Here is a 25,108-nt window from a genome sequence, read left to right as displayed (position 1 = left end):
CCATATACTTGCTTTTATACACTTACACTGCATCAAAAATAAACTCACTATACTGTACACACAGAAAATGGGTTTATAATAGCATTCCCTATCTAGCAGAATTTATAGGTAAGTTACTCTGCCTTTCCTTAAGAGTCCCCACCTTAAACTCAGATCACATACTTGATGCCTGTATCAATTCACTAATAATGCACGAAGAGGAGGGTATTGACAGTGTTGTTTAATACCTCTGCAACTCAATTGCAATGCAGAAAATTATTCCACTGATATAGAACTAATAATAAATCTCAATGGTGAAATTCAAATGCCCTGATGTTCACAATCTAATAAACAAATAACCATTTTGAGAGATCTTCCTAGGGGGGAGGGCAGTCATAACTGGTAAATTGTGAGTTCAAGTCCCAACTGTTAACACCGCTGCTGTATCCTTGAATTAGGTGTTTTACCCCAGTTACCCCAGTTGGTAAAGTCCACCCAGCTGTTTAAGCATATACAGTAAGGTCCTGATGTCAGTAGGAGGGTGGGTCTAGCTCAGGATACCTGCAGTAAACCTGAGTAGAGTCCAGAGGAGTCCAGAGACTTACCCACTATGTTACACTGCTTCATTTAACACCTCTTATTTATACCAAAATAGCATTTAGACATTTAAACTCATTTTCACATTTTGAAAGTCAAGCATGTCAAAGAGAATTTGGGAGACATACGGAAACCAGAATGTGTTTCTGTAAGGAATTTTAACAGGGATTATGCAACTTGAATTCTGAGCTTGGTTTTATTATTGCCAAATAGTATATTTGACAATAATAACATTTTATATAGTATAACATTAGTATAGTATAACGTAATATAACTAGCAACAAGGAACAGAAATTAAAACTCTGTATCTCTAATTATTGAGTATATACTTTCTTCTACACATTATTCCTGTCTCTGAGATGCTGAGATTTCCCTTCATGATAGTTAAAGGCTTAAACTATTTAACTACCTTAAAGCCATAACTTATTTACTGCATCAAGGATGACTAGAGATTAATATAATAATGGGATTTGAACTGTTAATTGTACTGTGTAGAATCACATAATCGTTTACATAGCACAAAGTAAAAGTAAGACTCATTCATTTTAACATCTGACATTCATTTAAACATGTGAAATAGTTTAAAATTGAAAGTTTATTTTATTATTTTATTAATTCACTAATTTAAATTAACTTTCTTATATTTTTTAGTGTTCTAGGAGATTTTTGGATATGCCTTTTGTGCCTTAAGAATTCAAATAAAATCTGCTGTTCTCAGAAGATCACAATTTACGGACATGCAACCCAAAGTTGAATTCAATCTGTTTGGAGCTATATTTAGCCATTGTTTGTGATGAGTCTATATTCCTTCCTCCAGAATTTCATTCCAAAAAGGTAGATTTATACTTCAGACTGTGATTGCTGTAGATAGCCCACATCAAATTATTTATGTGTTGGACAGATCTGCTATTTTAAAAGCTGCAGGTATTATTTATTTATATTAATGCTCTATAAATCTCTCTTGTGAGCTTGTTGATTGAAACTACACAGACTGTTTGATTAATAAGAATGCTTAAAATCCAATCATCGGCACAAAAAGGAGACATTATAGAGCAGTGACTGAGACTCATACTTCAAATCTGACTAATACTAATAGTGTAGTGTAGTAACTGGGTAGAGGGCCTACAGTACACTCTGCTTCTGCTAAAAAAATGTTCATCCAGTTAACAAACTATAATTCTAAAGCTAACAAGGTTAGTAAATGTATAAATGGGATTCTTATGTTAACTAGGATGACTGCCATTTGTTTTTTTTCCTTAGTTATATTTGGCTTGTACCTCAGAAGTACAGTATACTTCACAGATCGCAAAAATATTTCCCACTCCCACAAAGGTAAAAAAAGCACCTGATAATACCTAATCTTCTTCTTGCTTGTAGCTTTGTCTGTGTTTTGCTTTGAACTGTTCACCCTGCTTGGCTCTGACCCTGGCTTTCCCTTGTGTTGTACAAACCCATATTTCTTCACTGGACCTCGGCTTTTGGATATTCCTTTTGTGCCTTCGATGTGTCTTTCCAGCTTTAAAGTGTGCTCGTTCTCTGATTACAATTCTGAACTGTGTTTTGCCTTTTTGCTAGACCCACTTGTTGCTTACCTGTTTGTGCCTGCTGATAGGTTTACCACTTGAACCACGGCCCACTGTCTACTTACAATGTTGAACCATTTTTATCTCGAACTGGAAACTGCTGCTGTCATAGGAACCACTACATCCTTTGACTTGAAACTCTGAAGTTATTTTACTACAACAGCTACACGTTAAATGCACATGGTAAAATGTGCCCTGTACCTCTAAGTTCTGGTTTTCAAATATAGTTTAGTCACTGGGCTCCAATTCAGCAAGTGTCATTCTATTTTCTCCTTAGTTTACTTGAAGTTAAAGTACTCTGTTACTCTGTTAAAGTAAATGGGTAGAAGCCTACACAAACAATATTTTTAGTTTGCTTTCCTTTTTGTTTCCTGTTTGTATATAAAGTATTCTCTTTCTGTATGTACAGTATATATTGTGAATTGCTAGTTAGCCTTCCATGTATAGCTTCTTCACAATAATACTGTGATTCTGCTATTAAAACACTGTGAAATTGTTGCTCAATAAGTCAGTTCAATAAATTAGTTCCCATAGACATTTCAGCATGGCACTCATCTAATCTATGGTGCTGTGGGTGGGTGACTCACAAGGCTGCAGGTTAATAAATCAGTCTCCTTTCTGCCCTGTTGAGAGGTGAGGAGATGAAATGTCTTTATTCTCTCACTGTCAGGGCAGACTTGATATATTGCACTACTGGCCTGACATTTGACTACCTTGCATAGACAACAATTTAAATCATGGATTTAATTTTCCAACAGTGGGACTGTAAATCCTCTATCACAAACATTATCATTTTAAATAAAGCGTTAGCAATACTGAAATCATTTATTATTATCTGCTTAGCAGACACTCTTATCCAGGGAGACGTACAATATGGAAAATTTAGATAATGAGTACAAGCAACAATCATGTACAGTAGGTACAATAAGATCAAAATACAGTATATTAAATATATGCTTGAGCTAGAACCATAATCCTAGCTCAAACCAGAAGAAATTTGCAGAACACAGATATGGATACAAATGAGTGCCCTCTGTGTTCACAGTGATAAAGACCAATAAGCATTACTAAAATATTAGGACATTATTTCATTAACTGAAGAACTATAGTAAAAATATAAGAAAAGTTGCAAATGAGAGGAGTTCATTGTGTCAATCTATCTTGTTTGGTTTCTTGGTAGTTTATTCATCCCAAGGACCTCATCCAGCCATTTATTTTTGGCATTTGACATAATACTTAAGGCATATGCAGAGCTTTAATTGACCCTGGTGTGTGTGTAAGCATCTGTAGGTACCCAGCAATGGACTAGCATCCTGTCCAAGATGTATCCCCCCAGGCTAGGCTCTAGGACAAAGCAGTTTGAAAATAGATGTATGAGTTTAAAAACATTTATCAAACATTTATTTTACTCATGTATACAGTATATAGTATAATTAATCTTTTTTTAGAGATATATGAATAGTTATGCTTTTGGTAAGTAGTATAGAACTCAACTGAGTATTCCATTGAAGTTTTTTTTTATTCCTTTATTTCAGTAGGCCGGTCAACTGCATGCGATTGCTCAGATGTTCAAATGAACAATGGTTTTAGCAATGAGACTGAAGTTCATTCTTGTCAAGTGCTGGCAATGCTTAGCAGTTAACGAAGTATTTTATCTACTTGATGGGATAACTATATCACCTAACAATAAGTATAATGTAGGTATGAAAACTCTTATTATATGACCAGAAACGTTCAACTTAATGTCAGTAAAAAAGAGAATAACTGCTGCTCCTGGTAACTGTGTTAAAATCTGCAAGCCACAGACTATAAATCCAATGTGAGCACCAGATTAATAAGTCTGTGACACAGATTCGGTCTGGCAAAACATGCCTCTTATAAGACTATCACTTTATTACATCCCTATGCACAAATATGTACTGTACATACTGTATGCAGGGATAGCACTCACTACTGTATTTATTTTTTAAACTGTGAACATCATTGTACTTGCAATATGTTTTCCACAGCAAAGCCTTTTGAATATTAACACAAGTAATGCATTTAGTATATTGTGTATCATTTTGGGCAGTATCTTGTGTCATGTTGTATTTCATCTTGGGCATTTTATCTGTGTTTTGTTCTAATCTTTTCACTTCATTTTTTTCCTTATTTGTGCATAAACAATCCCAAGGGGATTTTCTACAGGAAAGCTAACCATTTTGTTTTAAGATAATAGTTCATCCTGATGGATGTGTATTTTGTATGGCAAGAAACAGCTGGTTTGCTTTATGCATGTACAGAGAGGAGCAGATAAATTTAAAGATAAGGAACTGCAATCAATGCATTAAATATTTGCGATTGTGAAGGCCTGGCTACCACAGCATTTCATATTGACTGTGTCTAGGGTACCTTCAGTTACTGTCATGCTTTTGAATTAAAGATTGTTAAAAGACAGTTGTTGGTTGGTTTGTTCTCACCCAAACTAAACTGCATTAGTCATCATCACAATTGTGAGCAAACACTAGTTGAGGCTTTAATTAAATTGCTAAATCTCATAATTTATGCATACTAAGTCCTGATTAGGCACAGAGCACTGCAGTGTATGATCTCTCATTACTCCAATAGGCTTGATGGTAGCCAGTGAAGGCAGCCATTTTGGTACTGTAGGTACAGTATTTGTTAATAATTGAATGAGTCAATGGGTCTCCCTCAGTGCCCTCTGGCAAGCTGACTGTATTGAACCTAAAGCAGAGGCTTATATCCTCTTATTTGAACAGTAATGAAACAGGGATATGTCCTTCTCCAACTCCCTGTTGATGTTATGGCTTTGCCATTGCTCTATGTGCAGAATTTCCACACAGCTGCTTTCTTTGTTGACAAATGATGATGAGCAGTTGTAATCATTTCCTCTACCCACTGAAGATGAGACTGCATGGTCCCCAGAGTGGTGCAAACAGCTTTTACATTAACAAATAGATTGGTTTTCAGTGACCTCTGAGGTAGTCCCCAGTAAAATCCCTCACTGTGGAGTTGCGTCTCGGGGAGATCAACAGTACTTCCCCTGGAGAATCAGGAAATCTGTAGTCTGCCAGGCAAGAGGCTTGTTAACCTTCAGTTATGAGGAGGGGGCTACCTGACTCCTTTGCCAATTAAACTTGCTTTTTGTGGGCATGACTAAAGGGGTATAGCTGTGAAAATGGCCCCAAACAGAAATTGACTTATTTAAGAGGAGATAGGCTCAATGTGTGAGAACCTGTTATTTAAACCACCATCTTAGCAGGGAGCCACTGGTAGTTCCTAGACATGCATAATTTGTTAAAATGTTTGGCTGTACAACACTGCTCAAACATTGACAATAAACACTTATTGTATAACTTCTAAAATGATGCAATGCATGACTATACAGTACACATTTGTGTTAGGCCCAAACTCCCATATCACACTGCTCTGACAGGTTATTTAGAGGTTATTAGAGCACAACTGAATGTGGCTAATGACGTCTCAGTGCATGGCCTGAAGGAAAAGGTGCTCAGGTAGATTTCATAGCACCTCTAGCAAACTAACATTTCTCATGGTCTTTTCCTGCTTTATTTTAACTTTGCAAATCATTTCATTTCCAGTACATGGCAAAGACAAACACTGAAGATAAGGGTCTCCTAGAAGTCGAGAGATGTCGAGACCTGTAGTCTGATGCAATTTCAGAACTGAGACAAGCTAAACACAATAAATTAGAGGACTGTGAAAAACAAAATCGAGTTAAAAGCTTCTTGGTGACAGAGAATAGAATATTCCCTTTGAATTGAATTGTGTAATTAGCCTTATTTCAAAGAACAGAATGCATTTTGTTGACAGTGATTTATAAGGTCCCGACATTTGTGGATGTTGATGTTAAAGCTGTTTGCACCCCTCTGGGGACCATCCAGAGGTTGTCAGTATTTCTTTAGCTAACAACATGGCTTAGCAAATGTAACAAAACCAGTAAGATCCCATTATCATTTTAACTTGTACTAGAAAATGAAAATAATAAGAAAAAACTGTACTTTTATTAACAAAAAGATGTACAATTAGAGGGAATACATTTAGAAAGAAAATAAAAAAAAATGCATGAAAAACTTTCCACGGCCATTATGATGGGGTGTCATAAGAATGGGCTGCAGTTAAAGAAGACTTGCCACCAGAGGCTGTTATATGGTCACGTATTACAGTTGATGTACTGTAAAACACCACACTAGGTGCTAATTATTTAATTATGGGATTAATGCTGATAGGTCTGAAAATGCATACTCACACAGGTGTGTGTGTGTACGGGTGTGTGGAGGGATCTGAGTGCTTGTTTTGTTACAAAAACCTGAAAATAGAAACAATAAATCCCTCGTTTTATGGTTGTTGTCAGTTTTTTGGTCCACCCTAGCTCAGTCATAACAGTTAAGACAGATAAAAACAGTTAAGACCTTAACCTTTTCCATTCCATGTCACACTTACAAAAATCTGAAAAGTTTACAGCACACTGTGCCCCTCTTCACCCGCAGTGGCCCAAGCCCATTATTATTGATATGATCAACAGAGTTTATGTCAACATTTAATCTGAGTTTGCGTCATAGTGCATAGTCTCATATCCTGGCTGGAAATGATTAAATCATGGTGCTCTTGGTTAGACAACCTCTGTTTTTGGTATTTATATCTGTCAAACGTGAAAAACAATTCACACAACACATGATTCCCATATGAACATATAGAACATGGTCTCATGTATATACAGTGAATACATCACTTTGGTGGCATTGTCAAATGAAGCAGTGCCTATTTCTTATAACATGTTCTTAATATTAATGGAGTATTTTTACTTTTAAGAAGTGGGGGGGGGGGGTAGTGAATACTTAGTTAAATATGAGTACATTTTCAGACAAACACCTACAATTCACGAAGAATGACAGCAGCAGAAAAGTTGAGAGAAATTAGAATCGTTTATTGGGATATGAAGACATGGCTTAACCCGCTTGGCTGAGGGCCAACCTCCCGGCCGTTGGACGGGGAGGATAGGACTCTGATGCGACCCATTGGGCAGCTTCAAAGGTAGAGAGGGGGTGGAGGAGGGATGCAGAAAACGAACGAGGAAGAAGAGAGGGTGAAGTTTGGTATATATGGAGACCAGTTGCTTACGTTAGAATTAGTGGGAATTGCAGCAGCTGTGTCAAATTAGCTCGGCTGCCTTCATTGCTCCCGAACTTTCATTAAAAACTCCATTAAATTAAAAAAATGTAGCATCTATGACGGGATAATTACTGACAAATTAGTCAGGACCTCAGTTTAAGCCTCACACTGGATCTTTAGTTTGCTGAATTGGAAATCGGAAATTCTAGTCCAGAGTAAAGAGTGACACCTACTGGTCCCCCACTGACACTTACACTAGAGGTTTTCTTCTTTTAAGATTTATGAAATCAGGCAACAAGGTACTTTAAGATGCCATTGCTGCTCAGTAGGTAGTATCTAACTACAGAGAAGACACTAAAGTGATTTTTGTTGCTCAATCCCAACACGTATTTCGTGTAGAGCACATTATTTCACTGCACAAATAGGAATTAAACGGTAAGTGGGCATCAGATTAAACTGATTAATCATTTTAAATGATTAAAGATGATGAAAGAAGAAACACAGACCTTTCCTGGCCTGAATACAAATGCATTAAAAAAAAGGATGTTATACATAAATAATAAGTACCATCAACATACAAACGAAAGTGAGTCTTATGCTACAGAAGATATATTAGGTCTACAACACGCTGTGAAACAGACCTTGCTGACCTCATACAATCAGGAATAATTCACAAATTCACTTCCACAAAATTCTCAGTAGACTGAGATACATGTAACAATTCAGGCATGACAAATAGCCCTCATATGGTGCTTTGTGAAGCTCTCACCACCTGCAATGCAGATAAGTACAGTACATTAAAGAGTAATGTATAGTTTACTTGAAGGATGATGGTTGATGGTTGATGGTTCTTTAGAGATCTCTCATAAAGCTAAAATGAATTTATTCTCAAATGTAGTGAAGCACTTTAAAATGCCAATAATGTCTTTTTTTGCTCCAAGGTACTAAAGTACTTGTTTTTTGGAACAGATATTAACCATTTTTGGAAACTGGTTTGGAAACTAGATGGAAACTAGTTTATTTGGTAGATAATTAGATCACGAAAGGCAACATACAGTACTCCATCAGACACACATATATTACCATTAAGTGTTACATAATACTGACATTGTGCTATTTGAAACTGAAAAATTCTAAAAACAGGCAAAATTCACTAAGCACTTGCCTGTATTTTAACTGTAATTTTGGGCAAATTACATTATAATGCAGAGCTTTGCCCATTTGTTAATATTACAAGCACATGATTTGATGACACAAGCACTCATTTTTAAAATTTCTTAGGGATGTTGACACTCCCTTTCAAACATTAATAACATAATAATAACATTAATAAGGCTAGTCTCCTAGCTTCTGCGATTTCAATGTTTTAAGAGTCATGGGGAGTGAAGTCACTAACTTCCTCATGCTACGATACAAGATTTTGTAAGTTTTATGTTCTTAACCTTGGTTTTCCCCCCCTTTACCTTCCTTTATTCTGCTTTTACTATGATATACCTGTAATAGCCGTGCTTACTTCGAGAAAATGTAGTCATCAGAAGGTGCCAGATGGATTCAAGTGCAGGTAAGTAAGAGCTGAAATGACAAGTGATAAAGCCTTTGGTACACATTCCAGAGCCAAGGTTGAAAAACAAGCAAGGGTTGAAGTCGGAGAGAAATGAAAACAAACATCACAGAAGTCATGAGTGAGAAATGATCCAGAAGACCATGGAATAAACAAGTACACCATCTAAACTGAAAAATCCAAGAGCAAAGGGAAACAAAGCAAAAAAACAAGAAACAAGATAAGCACAATAAGAATAAGTAATAGGTTTATTCCATGCTGGAAAAAAAAGAAAAGAGAAAACACAATGTTTCGGCCATGGAGCCTTCCTCAGGTGTGAGAAAGACAAGGCAGTAAGCAAAGGTAACAGTAAGAATGGCCAGACTAACATGAAAATCACTAAGATTGAACACTCGAGTATTGCAGGGGCAGGTATTAAATAGCCAGGTTAAGTGCACACAAGTGGGACCGATTTCCATCTGACCTGGTTGTCATGGCAATGGGCTGAGTGAAAGGTCTTCTGGTAGATTTGAGGTTTCCGTTACTTTGGTTAGAGCAGCTACGACAAATGTCACAGCAAACCTTCATTATGGGGTAATCATTTCATATTCACAAAACATTGTATTTATACAGTGATCCTGAAGCAAGGAGAAATCAGAGAAATGTGATATTTTCTTTTAGAAAAAACATTTGAATTGAAAATTACTTTTTGTCATCTACCCACCTAATGTGAAACCACCGTGTCAAGCAGCTTGGAGCAGGGTGTCATAAATAGGATGTTGATAGGCCAAGGCCAAGGTAAAAAAGTTAATGGTTCCTTCCCCCACATACTGTGGGGCTTGAATGACTGGACCTAGAATAAAAAAATTGTTGTTTGTCCCAAGCACTTCTCTAAAAAGTTAAAGACAACATGCATACAGTAGCTTCCCTGTATTCCCTATGAACTGGTGGTGTGTGACCATTGCTGAAAGCTCTAAGTGTTTTGCCTATATCACAATGTTCATAATTCAGTGTTCAGATATATGAACTTTGTAAAAGTTACAAAGACTTTTAATGTTTGGAACATCTCCTGACTTCTGTTTGATCTCATGTGGTCTCTGTTTTTACTGAATTTTCACTTGCACATCTGTTTATTCTGGCTTGCATTTAACTGATTCTTTGGACAGGGATGCCTTAGCACTTCACATGGAGTCTTTTCTTTGGCAAATACTAATCTGTGGGAAATGTTTTTATGAATCTAGCAGAGAAGTACTTTGAGACAGGGTATTCGCTGTGGAACAAACATTGTCATGTCTCAGGACATAAGGTTAGAAACAAGACAAGCCCATTCAGCCCATTTTGTCCATTTGGTAGTTAATAGTTAATCTGAGGATCTCAACTAGCTGTTCCTTTAAAGAAATCTGGGTATTAGCTTCAATGACACAACAGGGTAGCTTGCTCCATGCTCCCACATCCTCTTTGTGCCTGCTGTTCTTGGATTTCAATGCATTTCCACTGTCATTCAAATACAGCCAGTTATTATGCTGCACATAGGAGACCAGAAGTCTGCCGGACCCTTTGGCAACTGCTGTTGGCCTCGTAGTACATATGGTGAATATTTCAACCCTTATATTTCTTCCCGTATATGCAATAGTATACATGTGGGCTTAGTTTCACAAAACATTCATTGATGTTATTTCTATTCAATTAAATTACATATCCTAACATTATGACTATCTTTTTAAATTCAATATATTCACATACATCATTTTCATAAGAAGCTTCTTCAGGCTCAGTGTTTCCAATTCTATATCTAAATATATAGTCATGTTATCATTATATTTAGTTTTGTTCTCTTAACTAAATGTAACACACTGTCCTGGTTTACATTAAATGTCATCTGCCAGATGTTTACCCAGGCTTGGACTCTGTCTAAATCTTTTTGAATTTCCTTTGCAAGCTCTACAGCATTTGCTTCTTACAGTATATTGAAATTTCCTGTGGTTTTGACTACTTCATTAACTTACAAGAATACTGATTATTGATATAAACTAGGAGATGCAAGAGTCCTAATTCAGCCTCCTGCAGTATTCTACAAATTATATCACCGTAGTTTGTATTGATCTAAGTCATCCTGTTTTCTATCTGTTGACCAGTTCTAATCTAGAGACATGTAACGTTGAATGCCTAGTATCTGAAATTGGTGAATTAATCTTTTAATAGCTGGATACAACCTGGATGCCAGTCCATTGCAGGGCACACACAGACACAAACTTAGTCCTGCACACTCTCACACCAGATCCAATTAACCTACCAGTATACTGTATTTCTGGACTGTGGGAAGAAACCCATGTGAACATGAGGAGAGCACTCAGTACAAACCCCACGAAGATGGCACCCCAGCTCTGAAATTGAACCCAGGGCCCCGGCGCTTCAAGGAAGCAGTGCCGACCTCTGAACCACTGCAGCTTTATATGTTGGGTAAATCAAGGCAAACATTTGATAATGTTAGACAAAAAAAAAGACGTTGTACTCAGCCCAGTGGAACACTTTAAGTAAATCAAAACCTCCAACGGCATTTCGGGAGAATCCAGGCTAGAACAGTCCATTTTTAATGTCGCTTACATCCCTGAACACTAGAGGTGCACTATAGCCCTCCCCTTCCCGGTTCAAGGGACTCTAACACATGAAAGGCTCCACACACCAGTGTACTTAAAAGTTTGCAGTTAGTATTAATTTATTTAAAATAAAAAAACAAGGGTTTGTCGGAAATAAATCCTAATACAGTATGCTTAAAGTTGGCTCACTCAATGTCTGGGTTTACATCCCTATGTTTCTTCTACTAGCAGTGACACACCCTTAAATTCAACTTAGGTCCACACGAGAATCCCTCATTATGGTTAATTAATGGCTAGTGTCTGTACACATGTATACTCTCCCAAGCAATGCTAATTGTTACGGAGAGTTCTTTCAGGACCCTATGCAGAGGACACAATCCGGAAGGGAGTGAACACACACAGGCTGGAGACGAGGAACTGGGCTGGTAGAGGAACTGGGGTGGGGTGGGGGGCGTGACGAAGGTGCTCTGGGGGGCGTGGTCCAGGCGAACAGTCCAAAAGGGAGTCCAAAGGGAAGTCCAGTGCAGGCGAAGGTCCAGAGCCGGGTGATAAATCCAAAACGAACAAAACAAAGTTAAAAGCCGGAGGGGAATCCGGCGAGGGGTTGTAGACAGACATGACAAAGTTAAAAACTGGAGCGGGATCCGGCGAAGGGTCTGGGGAAAAAGGGGAAATGGAACCAGGCGCTCCAGGTCCCGGACTCGGCTGGTTCAGGAAACCAGTGCAGAGCCTGGAACCAAGTTTGCTTCTGGCTTTTGTAGGGAGGCAGGAACAGGGATCAGGCGCACGAAATCAACTAAAAAGTGAACGAGCCGGAGCGCCCTTAAGGGGGAGGGACTACAATCGTGACACTAATGCTGCCTTTTTATGATTTACCAATGTGACATAACTAATATCTATTATTTATACATACATGTTACAAGGCTGTGAATTATAGGAATTAATATTAATTTGCTCAGGCCATTTCACACTTGGAAAGATTACTGTAAATCTCTCTAGGTTACACTGATTAAACTTAATAACGGCAAAAAGGTACCTAGCAGTTACCCTTTAATAAACCCTTTTTCTAAACCAAGAAGAATTAATAGTCTGTTTAGACAGTTTTTCCTAAAATAAATAGCATATTATTTTAGGCAACACTTCACTACAGGGTCTGCAAAATCATGTACAAACCCATCTATAACCTTCAATAAATGAAGACGTCAGTGTCAATAACCCGGTGGCAATGCTGAATACAAATTAATGAAATGTTATCTCTTTACTTCTTAAGGGATCTGGCATATTTATTCTTTAACTATTTGGTAAGTTGGTTGTCCTCTGTACAAATAAGTGTGTCTTGTTTATGTAACCAATACGCCCCTGCGTACAGTATAACAGAAATCTCAGCTGCCCAGGCTGGAGGAGGTCTCCTTTAGCTCAGCTGGCAAGTTCCCTGTTGTGTGATGCTGGAGACCCAGGTTTGTGCCCAGGCAGGGCAGGAGTGGAAAAGGTGGAAACCCAAAGAACTGTTACATTTACATTCTTAAATTACCCTAAATTCAATTTTCACTTGTGTCCAGTGTCCATTGTTCTTTACAAGATGGATAAGGAGCTTTATCAAAACCCTTCTAAATGTCTAAATATAATCATCTCAGATGCTCTGTATCATTACTGTTGTTGCAGTAGTCAGAAGACCTTGTTAGACCTAACAAGTTAGGCCTACAGGTATATTTTCTAACTACATGATGACTATAACTTAGAAAAACAATTTCCAAATAGAATGAAAAGCATTAATATTGGTATGGTGAAGTGAAATTTTGTATTTTTGCAGTGTAGTTAAGAACTCTGTATCTCAGGTCAAAAGATAAAACTGAAGCAAAAGTATAGAATTTCAACTCTGTGTATCATTTTGCATACTTTACATTTTTCGCCATGTTAGAACAATGTAATTTGTTATGTTCAATCTCCCCTTTTTAGGTGATTAGAAGCATTGGCACAAATTAACTTAAAAGTAAATTAAACCAGTGTAAAGTTAGGAATTGGTCTTACCTTACATACAATGACTGGTTCAAATCTGTGACCTGTGAAAATCACCAGATTCTTGATATGTTCCTTTGGAATGCTTTTCCAAGCCTTAACTGCAGCCACTTTCATTTTTTGCTTGTTTGTAATGGTTTCTGACTTTACTTTTCTATTGAACAATTAAAATGCATGTTCAATAGGATTTAAATCAGGAGATTGACACGGCCAGTTCAAATCTTTCCACTTCTTCTGCCTGATGAACTACTTGGTTAAGAGTGCAGTATACCTTTCTTTACATGTATTTTCTTGATTTAATTATCTGGAATTAAGGAAATCCTATTTGAATTTGGGGTCCTGACATTTCGATGTAATCATTTCATTATCTGACATTTTTCCCGAAGTTCTGTTCTGTATCTCCAGGGTACTCCCCTTACAAATTTCCTCTGAAATCTCACCCCTTCCATTCAACATTAGATGTTTACAAATTTCTTTGGAGATTTTTGACCCAAGCCAGCTGGTCCCATCTCAACTAGATGTACAGTACTGTAATCCATCTAATGTGTATAAATGGCCTTTGCCATGGAAAGGTTTCCAGTGAGAAAGATGATGTTTTTGTAAGTGTAGTTGGGGTCCACTCACATGTCATGTTTAAAAATTCATATTTCCAGTTGTTCACCTTTGCATGGTGCACATATTATTCCTGGGAATACCACTGATGTTCCCCGCTCTTCTGTATTTTTTCTTAGATCTTTGAATTTTTTACAAATCCAGTGACTGGTCTCTCCACTTTACAACTGGAGAGACCAGTCATTTCAACAACTGGGAGGATGTTGAATACTGCAGCTCCAGGGAGACAACATCTCAAATTGCTGTATTCCTGAAAAAAGGGCATCAGCTCTTTATTTGCGTTTTTCAGTGGTGCTGGCACTGGAGCTGCAATGGTCTTGGGAGCTGCAGACTTGATCATCCATATTTCCAGATCTGGCAATGGATTTGTTTGGTGATCTTGATCTTCTGTGAGATTGATAGAATAGACCACCATATTTTCTTTTCTTTATGGCACATAAAGCAAAATGTTTGTTCCAGCTGTTCGTCAGTTCTAGTCAATTGTGGTTCTGAAAATTTGTCTTGCATTTGTTCTCAAACACAGGAACCTTTTTCTTAAATTAAATATAGACTGCTAACATCTTGACATATACATATTCCAGGAAAAAGTGTGATTGGCAGATAAATGTGTATTGTTGATGGTACAATTTGCAAGACCTCCAGGCATTTCTTTGGTGGCTTTGTCAACAGTAACCTTTTTCATATATAGCAATGTTACATCTATACAGTACCTCCATAATACAATGACTTGAATAAATTAATAATAATTGGTGTGACCTTTCCATGTCTGACTATTCTGCCAAAAAAAATGGGCATTGTATTAATAAGGCCTTTGTGATTCTTTACAGAACACCGATATCTGCAGCAGGAGAACTCTTCTCTTGTCCATAAATAAGTTTCATATCCCAGGAAACCCTCTCATGGTACTTCAGTATGAAATGGCTTCAAATTACCCCTTTTCATGATCCACAACTGAAAACATGAACCACAGAGACAAAGTAATTTCAAATGATCTGTGAGTAAGGTATGCCCGTATTGCTTGAGGGCCCTTTCCTTTCAATAGGGATTTTGATATTACTCTGCTCTCCGGCACAAATTGTTGCTTCTTGTTTGGATGAATGAAGTGCTCTTCTTGGATCTCACTACCAACCTTTCAAGAATAGTTTTCTGAGACTTCATATTCCTAAAGCATTCATATGCTGACTTGTTTTTCATTTCATGGTGTTTACAAACTACTATTTTATGTGGAAAAAACATCTGAGTCTGTGGAGCTGGATTTGAAAGATCTCAGCTCAATGGAGCTTTCTTTTTCTTTTTTTTACTGTGACTTTTTTCTTTTTTCACTAATCTAATTGGAAGATTTTGATTGAGTGCGATCATTCAAACATGTTTTGGAAACAGGATCAGTGGACATTAATTCAGTCTTTAAATTTTAATACCACTTGTCTACAAGGAAAGCATGATTATCATGAAGTTTACAGAGACATGTTTCTTAGTCATAAATCATTGGATTCAAAACTCATAATGGTTACATCCATCGGAACAATGAATAACAAATTACAGATGGATTTTCGAAAAATAATTTGACGTGCAGTTTCTTCACGGCGTCGACTAGGACAGATTTCTTTCTTCTAGTTTGCAGTTATGTAACTTGTATTGTGTTAGACATGAAAGCACCAGCTTATTTCTTAGGTTCACTAGTAGCGGTTTTAAAAAATAAATGATCCTGTTCATTTACCCCTACAAAATCAGCTTTCATGAAAATTCAAAGGTTTTCTAAGCACATTTCGTCAATCTGTACTTCTTCTGTGTTTTTCCCCTTTAATGTTTTGTGAAATAAATTGATTGTTCTTTTCTTTTGTGGATTTATGGTACTTCTGTTATATATCTTCAGTTAATGAATGGTGAAAGATAATGGTTTTATGAAGAGTATCTGGAACTGGAATCTCTAAGCAACCCATTTGTTTTTGATCTGGAAAGCTGTTATCATTAGCAGGCATTGATATCATTTTACTATATATGTGTCTTAGTCTTTTCTATGCTGAAGAGCTTTTTTCAGTCTTTTTATTTCTTTCTGTGTTTCTCTTTCGGTGTTTCCATCTTTACTTACTATGAATTCTGAATGTACTGTAAGTACAACTTACTGTCACGGTCCCTCCTCTTTTGTATTGATTTTAGTTTTAGTACTTTCAGCTGTGTTTCCTCCCTTTTTTGTTATATAAGCCTGGCGCCTCCGTAGTTCTTGGCTCAGCTCTGGAAGATGGACACCCGAAGCCCCACCTACTACCAGGGTTCAGGGGAAGCTTGAGGATATAGGCCTTCACCCTGATGTCCTGACCTCTGAGCCTGGGGCTTGGCGTGCCTAGTCCCATCATGTTTTTATCTTCCGTGTTCCTGGTCCTACTTCCTCATTCCCTGGTTTTAATTGTCTTTGTCTCCCAGCTCTTTGATGACGGACTGTGCCCTGACTACCCTTATTACTACCCTGCATTTGGCTGCCTTGGTGCACTGGATCACTACAGTCACCACCTCCTGTTTGTCAACCCATCCTAACCCTGCTGTTTCTTTCCCTGATGTCCTTCTACAGACTCTTCTGGATTATTCCGTCACACATAGGGTCTTTACTACACACTTCACTATTACTATAATAAAGCCAATACATACAGTTCTACATTCTTTGGTCAATTAAATAAGATGATAGTGTTGGTACTCTTTAGGAAGTTTTCTGACAGGTACATAATTAAGCACTCTTAAAAAAGCATTGATCATAGCTTCACTGTTTGGAGTCTACACTCAAAGGTCAAACTGAAAAGTAAAAAACTCTGTGAAAGAAAAGTAGGCAATTTTGAAGCTAAAGGAAAAGCTCAATCATAACATAACACAGAAACACAGGCCTACCAAAATCAACAACTTGGAATATACTGAAGAAAAAAGAAACCACAGGTATAATTACTCATCAGCCAATACCAGGTTGGCCAAGAAAAACTTCTGCAGTTGATGACAGATTAAATTATCAGAGATGTCAAGGAAAACGTTAAAACAACTGAAAGTGAAATCACCAACAAACACCACAGTAGAGGGGTGAAGATGATCAAAATCCACAGTTCACAGAAAATGAAGACAGTGGAATAACAAAAACTAGACCACAGATTTGAATCAGATTTGCCGAGAAGAACAAAGATGAGCAAGGAGAGTCATGGCAGAAAGATTTATGCAAAGAGGAAACCAAAACAAACCTTTACCAAAGTGACATGAAAATTTAAACTATGGAATAAACAAACTGCAGACGCTCCAAAGAACAGCACCAATTCTGTGCAGCATGATTGAGGTAAAGTCATGTCCTAGATGTGCATAAACACATCCTGCACTGGTGCACAGACAATTATTGAGGATGAAACTAGTAATGGTAGCAGAAGAATTAATTCTGCAGGTTACAGAACATTTTGTCTACTTAGACAGGAAAAAGTGGTTTCATTCTTACTGGGCAGTATTTCACCCTTACATCATGGCAATGACCCAAAACATAAAGCCAATACAAGCAAAGGTTTCATCCAGAGAGAACTGGAAAATATTAGACTAATCAAATCCTTCTCCAGATTTAAATCCAATTTAGCTTGCTTTTTGCATTCTCTGAATAATCCAAGAACAGATAACAGCTCTTATGTGGGGAAATAAATAGTTTGGCAGAGCACCTCAAATGTTTAAGCAAACTCTTTGGTGAGCTTAGTGGGTTATAGAATTTATAAAGTTATTGCCTCAAAAGAATATGGAAACAAATACTGATTTTTACACTCAAAGATTAAGGTACTGATGTGGACGAAAGCTGTTCAGGGATGATCTTTGAGACTGTTCAAGACCCTTGGAATTGTTCTGGGGGGCATAGATGCTTAACATGTGCAGTGTAGTCAGGTATGTTCTTATATGGTTACTGTCCGAGCCATATTGAGAGGTAAAGGGTGTGAATTATGACCTGGGTCATTTATGCTTGACATCAGAGCTCTCAGTCTTTGTACGTTTACATCTGTTGATTCTTTTTCATATGTTTTCAAATAGTATATCATGGTAGTTCTGTGATTTACAAGTTTTGGAATAAGAAAATGCTGTGTGGGATACTTGGGTATCATCACACTAGGGGGATTAAGATCTAAGGTTTCATTCATTTGGGAGACCTTTATTTTTAGACAGGTATGACCGCTTCAGAATAACTCTGTAAGCCCCTTGGCAGATTTAAGATCAAGGTAGTCCTAAGGAACCTTAGCTCTGGCCCCATATATATATTTCCTTTGAAAGGGTTTTGCTTTAGAATTGCAGATTTCAGTTCTCTATATCTAATTTATTTTTGTATTCCATTTATGAATATGTTGCATTTTTTAGACTCTACTGTACACTATCTGTCAAAGTGGTCACTGATGGCAGTGCACAAAGAAAATAGCACTAATTTAAATACAGTTGCATCCTCATGTACACCGTTATCATCAATTTCCCTTCGGGATCAATAAAGTCTTATCTATCTATCTTATCTTGAGGGAAAATATGCCTCTCATGGGGCACAGGGGCATCTTTGTGGGTGACAGTCTCTCAACACCACCTTGCCAGAAATTTTAAACACCACACCAACACAGAATATACATTTGCCACAATTGTTTGAGAAAGACACACATGCTTTCAGTCAGACAAGTTCTTTCAAGAGCTTATCTCTGCCAGGGTCAAACAACGGGAGTGCTGCCTACTTTCTAAACATAAAAGAACTATGTCTAACTGAATTCCACAGTGGACTATAAATATAATTTCCAGGTGATCCTATAATTTTGAGAACTACTGTAGCTTGCACAGGTCTCTTTATGCACTATCATGCACTGCATTAAGTTTTCATTAACACACTGGAACATTGTGTATATCAATCATGTCACATATGATAAGGTAATTGTAACAATTACTTCATTGCTCAGTTTCTGTCAAATAAAAGGTATGATTTTGTTTTTAATTGGCCTATGATGGTGGGATGACTTAGTACGAAATTAAGCTTTTCTTATTTTATCCGATATTTTTCCTATTAATGGAATGTGGCTGTGAATGCACATGAATTCAGATGTTAATTCTTCTGTATTTTAAAAACTATTTGGAATTCAAAAAACATCCAGAATATACTAATTACTCCTGGAGTCTCTTTTGAATGTCTTTCTACGTCATTCTTCAAACACTAGTGATTAAGACAATGTATTACACAGCACATTTTATATACTGTATTCTATGCCAGAAGTTGACTATTTTTGTCTTTCACTGCAAAGTGTGTATGAATAGCAATAATCTGGGGGGGTGAATAATTGAATTAGGAGATTTATAATAGAAAAATCAAAAAAGATCCTGACACCAGCTTGCCAGTGCTGGCAAATTGTTAAATTGTTAAACAATTATAAGATTCCTATTTTCAAGGAATACTGAGCAGTAGCACTTGTACTGTAACTTGTTTTCTTTCTTTTTTTGTCACATTGAAATAAAGTAATAAACAAAGCAGCAAACATAGAACAACTCATTCTATGTAAAGATATTTCCAATATTTTAACTGGGATATGCAATCTACAGGAGAGGCAGAGCTCAGCACAACATATGAGGCACAAAAACTGTGTAGGAAGAAGAGGTAATTAGTTTCTTATAAAATAACAAGTCCCGTGCAGAACAGAACTGTTATAAATTGTGCATCACTAAAAAAGTGAGAGATTTCTTTAGCTTAATGGATACCACCAATAAGAAATAAATATTTACACAACTAAAAGACATCAGTCCCTTACCTGAACACTAAAGTAGATTTCTTCAGTGCTCACATTATCTGGGCATGTCCAGAAGAATGTAAGCATACAACAATCTCATCGTCCCTATTCTTCTCTTCCTCTGACGCTTCTAGAGCCATATGTTTGAAAAGAAATCAATCACTTTCAACCATCTGTTTGCTCAGCTCCTCAATGGATGAGACTTTTTCACCTTTGACATCATTATTTTGTACAGGAAATAAAATTCCTCATCCATCCTTAACTTTTGCTCAGCGAAGACTCATCTGAAAGAGTTCCTTTTTCTTGTCAAAATGTTCCAGAGTAACAGTTTTATATGTTAATGTATAGCTAATTTATAAATTATAAGCACTATATATCACAAAGGCCTTATTAATACAATACCCATTGAATTTATTGCTCCTCCTGAAGCTTCTTTACTGTCCTCACTCTTCATCTTCAGTTCCCCTGACACCATTCTTTAATACATCATGCAACTGCCAGTATAGAAGAAGCATATATTTCAAACAAATATTCCCAGTGATGTTGTAATATATGAAAAACATACAGTAAAAGTGCAAATTTGCACATTTACATGTTGGCTTAAATATCTAAAAACAAATGCAATGTATTGAGGATTTGTACCAGTATGACATTAACTTTCTAGGATACATAAAAAGTGAAACATTTCTGCAAGATGTTGAGGCTGGTATTTACAAACAGGTGATAAGACTCAGAGATGCTCAGTTAAATAACACCACATTGTCACAGTAGTATAAGGAAGGTTAACAGGTTAAAGGCAAAGTAAAGAGAAAACCATGTCTTCAAATTCGATAAAAAACAGATGTTTCTTCAATTTAGATTTGTTTAGAACTTTAGAATGGTTAGGGGCCTGCGTAACTAAATGCGGGAGAATTCATAAATTGAGTGGTGGGTATAAAGGATTGCATAAGGGAGAAATAGTAAAGCATTTACTGCAGATATAGTAGTTTAAACAAACTTGATTCATTTTGACAGCATCCAAAGTTCTGTTCTACTTCTGCCCTTTACATCTTTGGCAGGAAAAACTTCTAGTACCTTAGACATTCCAAAAGAAATCTGGTCTGGTGAAGTTCATTGTATTGATAACCATATGGTTTATGTTAAAGCAATGTAGGGGATTTGTTACTCTGTGGTTTAAAGGTATTGTATCTTTGAAGTTAATTTCATTAGACCACTTTACCACTGTAACATACGGTATGATATTAAGATTTGATTCCAGGAGACCCAGTGCACTGAGGTGTCACTTTTTTAATCTATTCTCCGAATATACTCAAAGGTAATTTCTATACTGAACTAACTGTTTTTGATCATCCCTGTAAGAACAGAGTTCTTTATGGACAAAGTCCCATAAGGAGGAGTGCTAGAACTTCAGAATGGGAACATTTCAGTTGTATGATATTTTGTAACAGGGCTACTTAGTTTAATTATTTTTTTTCTTATGGTATACTTGAATCTGATTTAATACTGTTTATATTCATTCATTCCTGCATGTTGTCTGTTATTACTGATCAACTCTGGAAACTGTCAACTCATTACCATTACCACACTTGGATACAAAACACTGAGATCTTTCACAGGTGTGGCCATAATGTACTGTAAAATTGGGTTTGTCTGTTTGCCTGTAAGTACGAAAAAAGTAGTCCTATAATGCTTTTTGTATTGAGGGCAAGATGAGCCCTGAATGTTTTGGCCATACTTATCTAACCCTGGTCTAAAAGGCTATTGTTTTCTCAGGCGTTGTAGACATCTTTAAATCAACAGCAGTCAATTACTGATGATGGTTCTCTAGGACCTGTAGTTGACATGGCTTTCTTAGAGAAATGCAACAGATTTAGATTCTGAGGTCAAAATAAAATACAAAAGCTGCCATGTTGGAGGTAAGAGAGTAATATTTTCTTTAGTGAAGTGTAACAATTACACTTGGGTTAGTGCTGTTTCCAGCTCCATTAACACCAGAGCCACTGGACAATCTTCAAATCACCCAATCTGCTCTTTCCTGTCACATCACGATTGGGGCAGGTGTCTATGCCAGCGCCTGCATGATTACCAGGGGCATATTTATTCCTTTTTCTCCGATTTTGCAGCCCTTGTTCTCAGCCAAGGCTTGGTGACCTGGCATTGTGTTTTCCCCGTGCTTGAGTGGCTTTTCTCAGTGTGTGTGCTGTCATTCTGGCTTGGCTCTCGACTGTGTTTCTTCCACCCTGACTACTGGATTTCCCTCCGGCTGTGCTTTGTCTCCCCCTTGCTTGACCCGGAATGCCTCGTGTCGCCGGCTTGCCTCGCCTGCTCCACCTGCTTGACCTGCCTGCTTGCTCGCATCTGCAGCCTTGCTGTCTTGTCCTGCATCTTTTTCTTTTACAAGGATCCATCCTATTACATGGACAGCTGTCCCATTCAGGTGTGTTTATTGGTTCATTACAGTGAAGTAAGTGTTGTAAATTCACCATCTTTCACTTTATGGAGTCTTTTCTGTCGCCTGCATAAGTTTAATTCACTCTTTGTACAGTATATCTACTGATATACTGTAGCTTGCTTGAATGTGAGTATATGAACACCTAAGTAACCTAGTGTACTTTTGCTACTACATAGCAAAAGAAAGCAAGTAGTTAAAATGTATAATATATACATCTTCCAGTTAATGTCTGGTTCATTGCTGTAGCTGTTTAAATCTGTTTGTTCAATACAAAGTTAATCTTAGTGTAGAGAACGTTGGCAATTACCTTATTCTGGGTGAAATTACCATTACAGAACAGAACATAATGCCTGCGCAGCATTGATTGAGTCATGTATTGAGTCATAGGAAATTGTGTTTAAGTACTGTAATTTTAAAACATTTAAATTTTGCATCACAGAAAGAAAGATTAAATAAATAACACTTAAAACTGCTACAAATTCACAGAGTTATTATCCTGAGATTGGCAAAATGTTTTCTAGCAGGTTCACTAAGAATTGACCTTTATTTATGCCTTTATTTGTTAATTAATGACATTTATTGACATTTTATGACCAGACATTATATAGGAATATTCAGGGGTTCAGAAAAGCTCTGGGAGTCTTCGGAGAGACTTGGTGGGAGCGAGGGCGTAAGTGAGCGGTGTGTGCCGGAAAATGATGCAGGCTGATTGGAGAGGTGAGAGAAGTTGACTGAAGGATGGGAAAAGCTGCCTGTCAGCTGCACTGGAAAGGCTGGAGAACCGAGCCTCAGCAAGGATGACAAAGAGCTGCTGGTAGAAAGAGGCCGTGACCCCCAGCAGAGACAGCCTGTCAGGTAGCGGCAGTGGTGAAGTCTGGGGAAGAAAAGCCCTGGAGGTGACTGCTCACAAAAAGGGTTGAAATATTGAACCAGCAGTGACTGCTTTTTTAATGAGCTGGAGGCTTTGTCTTTGTCTTTGTCTGGTGGAAGACCCCACTGAATCAGTGCTTACAATTTTCTCAAGGAAAAAAGGAGCTTGTTAGGGTGAAAGTGAAAGCTAGCACAGAATGCTCTATATTGATGTTGGAGCACTGATTAAGCGGGGAAAAATGCCTTAAGTAGCCTCCTCAATTCCTCGAACGAACTTGGGTTTGTCCACCTGAATAAAAGACAGGCAGTCTTTGAGAAATGCATGAAGAAATGCTGTGTCCTGCATGAGTTTCCATGAAGGGCAGCAAGTGAGGTTCCAGGACTTGATCAATGTAGCACCGTTTTGTCAATTTGACATTATCCATCCATTTTCTGACTGCTTTAATCAAATGTACGGTAGAGGGGAGTCAGAGATTATCTTGGCAAGGCAGAATACACCCTGGATGGGATGCCAGTCCATTGCAGGGCACATGCAGACACAGTACAGTTGTGTGAAAAAGTTTATGAGATTATCTGTATTCCTGCATTCATTTTCCTAAAATGTGATCTGAATTTCATCTAAGTCATAACAATAGATAAACACAATATGAATAAACATGTAACACACAAACAATTATACTTTTTCTTGTCTATATTGAACATGTTATTGAAACATACACTGTCTATGCTGGAAAAAGTGTGTGAACCTCTAGGATAATGATCACTATTAAAGGGGGTAATAGGAGTCAGGAGTTCCAATCAATGAGATGATATTCAGGTGTGAGTGAGAGGTGCTCTGCCCTATAAAAACCCCACAAAGCTTGGTTAGAAACAGAGTCTGCTGTTCACAACAGATTTGTTGAAGTGAAACATGCCCCAATCAAAAGAGTTTACAGAAGACCTCAGAAGAATATTTGTTTACGCTCAAAAGGCTAGAAAGGGTTACAAAAGCATTTTTAAAGATTTAGGCCTCCATTAATTAAGTCAGGCAAATAGTGTACAAATGAAAGAAATTCAGTACAACTGCTACTCTCCATAGGAGTTGTCGTCCTGCAAAAACCACAGCAAGGGCGAGCTGTACAATCTTCAAGGAGGTAACAAAGTACCCTAGGGTAACAGCTAAGGATCTGCAGACATCTCGTGCATTGGCTAATTCACGAATCCACAATAAGAAAAATACTGAACAATAGTGGCGTGCATGGAGGATACCACAGAGGGAACCACTGCTCTTCAAAAAACATTGCTGCCTGTTCTTAAGTTTGCCAAAGACCACCTGGATGTTCCACACCCCTACTGGAACAATGTTCTGTGGACAGAAGAGGCAAAAGTGGCACTTTTTAGAATGAATATGCAACATTACATTTGGATGGAAAAAAACATTGCATACCAACCCCGAAAACCTCATCCCAACCTTGAAGCATGGTGGACGGATCATCATGGTCTGGGGCTGCTTTTGTGCTTCAGGGCCCAGACACTTTTAATAATTGAGAGAACATTCAATTCCAAATTGTATCAGGGTATCTATCCATGATCTAGAGTTTAATAGAAGTTAGGTCATGCAGCATGACAATGATCCTAAACACAGGAGTAAATCTATAAAAGAATGGCGTAAGGAGGAAATTTCACATTTTGGAATGGCCATGTCAGAGTCCTGTCCATAACCTAATTTAAATCAGGCCAAAGTTGAACTTTTTAGCATGAACATGCAGTATTATGTTTGAAGGAAAATCACACTTCAGGCATGACCTGAACCAAACCATTCATGCAAGACATCCCAAAAATATCAATGAATTGAAACAGTTCTGTAAGGAGGAACTGGGGCGAAATATCCCCAAATTGTTGTGCAGGACTGATCAGGAGCTACAGGAAACGGTTGAGGTCATTGTGCTAAAGGAGGTTCCACCAGTTACTTAATCTAAAGGTGCACATTCTTTTTCCAGCAT

Source organism: Lepisosteus oculatus, chromosome 2, assembly GCF_040954835.1.
Source record: "Lepisosteus oculatus isolate fLepOcu1 chromosome 2, fLepOcu1.hap2, whole genome shotgun sequence".
Lineage (NCBI taxonomy): Eukaryota > Metazoa > Chordata > Actinopteri > Semionotiformes > Lepisosteidae > Lepisosteus > Lepisosteus oculatus.
The sequence above is the reverse complement of the archived record's forward strand: the minus strand, read 5'-3'. Positions refer to the sequence as shown.